This window comes from Apis dorsata, unplaced genomic scaffold (genome assembly GCF_000469605.1).
Source record: "Apis dorsata unplaced genomic scaffold, Apis dorsata 1.3 scaffold_317, whole genome shotgun sequence".
In the NCBI taxonomy this organism is placed as follows: domain Eukaryota; kingdom Metazoa; phylum Arthropoda; class Insecta; order Hymenoptera; family Apidae; genus Apis; species Apis dorsata.
Window position 1 is genome coordinate 258,049 of NW_006263588.1, and position 2,431 is coordinate 260,479.

The following is a 2,431-nucleotide window of genomic DNA, read 5'->3' on the forward strand; positions in this document are numbered from 1 at the left end:
TACTTTATAAAGAAAGAAAAAAAGGAGAAAAAAAAGAAAAGAAACACCGAACAACAACTGCAATTCGTTCGATCCGCATCTCGTGATTTCTCGCGGACATCCTCAGAACGAAAGATATCTCCTTCTCCTCTTCATATATATATATACACATATATATTTATATGTGTATATATATATATATATATATACTTTTAAATCCGTCGTGATCGTGCACCCATAGAAAGATTCTTCAAGTTGTTCGAAATATGCGTTACAGGCTTCTCGCGTTTAAACCCGTTCGCCTCCCCTTGATCCGTTCTGAGCCGCGGCAAAACTCTTTAGCGACTAGCCGATGCGATCGCTACACCGCTCTTCTTATAACTCGGGCATACTATGCCGGTTTCATTCCCAGAAGGCACCCGGTGGCGAACCTTCTTTTAGGCACCCTCGCGACCGCCTCACCCGGATTTATTTCTTCACGCCGAAATTATTTTTGGGATCTTTTCACGCGGTTTGTTAATACACCACGGCACACACCGACAACATCTCTTCTTCTATCCACTAACTCTGTCTCTTCCCGGCTTGACGGACCTCTACGTTTTCGTTCGGTTCTTTCTTCTTCCGTTCCTCCTTGATTCCCACGACCGCCACTAACCGCCGATCTTTCGGTGGTACACGCCGGTGGGACCAGTTGGACGGAGCGAAGGATCAAGGAAACGCGTTTCTCAGCCATGGAAGTGGAGTTGTATTTCCTATCCTGTCTTCCTCGTCGTCGAGGGGTACTCGTGTCGTCGGATCCAATTTGAACTGGTTGCACGATTCGAGGGATCGGCTCGCCGTTTGCCAAGTTTCGAGATCGATTTCTTCCCGATATTATTATTCTCGATCCGCGTGTTGACCGCGTGTGTACGTGCAACCATGTTTAGTTGTTGTTTGGTTTTCGATTGGAAAAAGGAAAACTGTAGTAGTGTAGATCAGTTCTGGAAGAATTTAGTGGATCACGTTGGGATATATGTATATATGATGTATATATGTATATGTATAACGATTTAAAGATTGGACGAAGAATTGAAAACGTGTGATTCGATGGTATCGAAAGTTCAACATGGCCAACCGAGAGAGATGTTTTCGGCGTAAGTTTCCACCATTTTCTAAGCCAAGGCGCCCTCGCGCGTGATGCGTTTGAACGGATTTAGGCTGGCTATCGCGGTGGAATTTTGCTCGTCTAGATTCGTCTAGATGACATCAGGTGTTGATAAGGGATTTTTTTTTAAACAAACGATCGATTTTTTTCAATTCGAACTAGTTTTGACGTCTCTTTGACGTTTTTCAAAGTTTTATCGAAATCTTTAGTAAACAAGTCGTAGGATTGTAAAAAAATTGTAGAGATTAATTGAATTGAATTGTAAACTCTTGGTGTCAAATATAGGATTGAACGAATATTCGTGAATATTATTTCTAAATAATATGACTTAATCGTCTGTAGTAGTTTTCATCTATGTTTTTTGTCTTGTTCTTTCACGTGTCCCATCATCACGTGATGCGATATCACGTCTCTTCAAGGATCTTAAGCTTGGTTGCTGATCTCGTTCTTTCATACCAAGAAAATATTAGTCATTTATGTACCTCAATTACTCTTATCTCATTTTTTCTTCAATCAGTATCTTATTCAGTTCAACAAAATTCTTAATCATAGCCAACTCCATCTAAATGCAATTTCCAATGCCTCTGTCGTTTTGGATAAATCTGAAAAAAATATAACAATATTGCAAGTTATTTTTATATATTTGCAGGAAATGTAATATCTCGTGGTTCATTTAAAAATATACATCCTCTATGATTCATCTTTTTTTTTTTTTTTTTTACGAAATATCGTTCCTTTTTTAGTTTTTGACGAATGAAGTTTACAAATTTCTTATGCAACGAATAAAATTCTTATGCACTTTTGAATTCTTCCATTCAAAATTTCCTAGTTTCTTGTTTGTTAACATTTATTAAACAAAATTTTAATAAATAACACTCGCATGATAAAAAGAATAATAAAACGAATAAGCATATTGATCGATCGATCGATCGATTACCGTATAGATAATATAAACATTATAGAATATCATCTTTACGTACGAGATAAAATACACGAAGTTGCCTGCCATATTGAAATTTATTGTGTCACGTGTTAGCCATATAGTCTCATAATTTTCTGCTGTAACCATGCCAGCACAATTTTGACAATTTGGTCGCGATCGTAATAGGTATTGCATTTTGAAATCGGCCAACATACATCTTGTTCATTAACCCTTGGCAAACGTTTCGTGGCGTCTGCCGGACGCCGGTCGGCATGTTTTTGCGCACATTTTCCGCAACAATTAAAATAAACATTCTTATACAACGTTATTTAGTTTGAAGAACTCTTTCTTATTTGTTTTTTTTTTTTTTTTTTTTTTTTTTTTTT

General features: G+C 37.4%; 1 protein-coding gene across 5 annotated transcripts in view; it reads left to right on the forward strand.

Annotated features, from left to right (window-relative positions):
- The window catches only part of LOC102676966 (myocyte-specific enhancer factor 2), a 50,902-nt gene that overhangs the window by 20,809 nt on the left and 27,662 nt on the right, over nucleotides 1-2,431 (forward strand). The window lies entirely within an intron of this gene.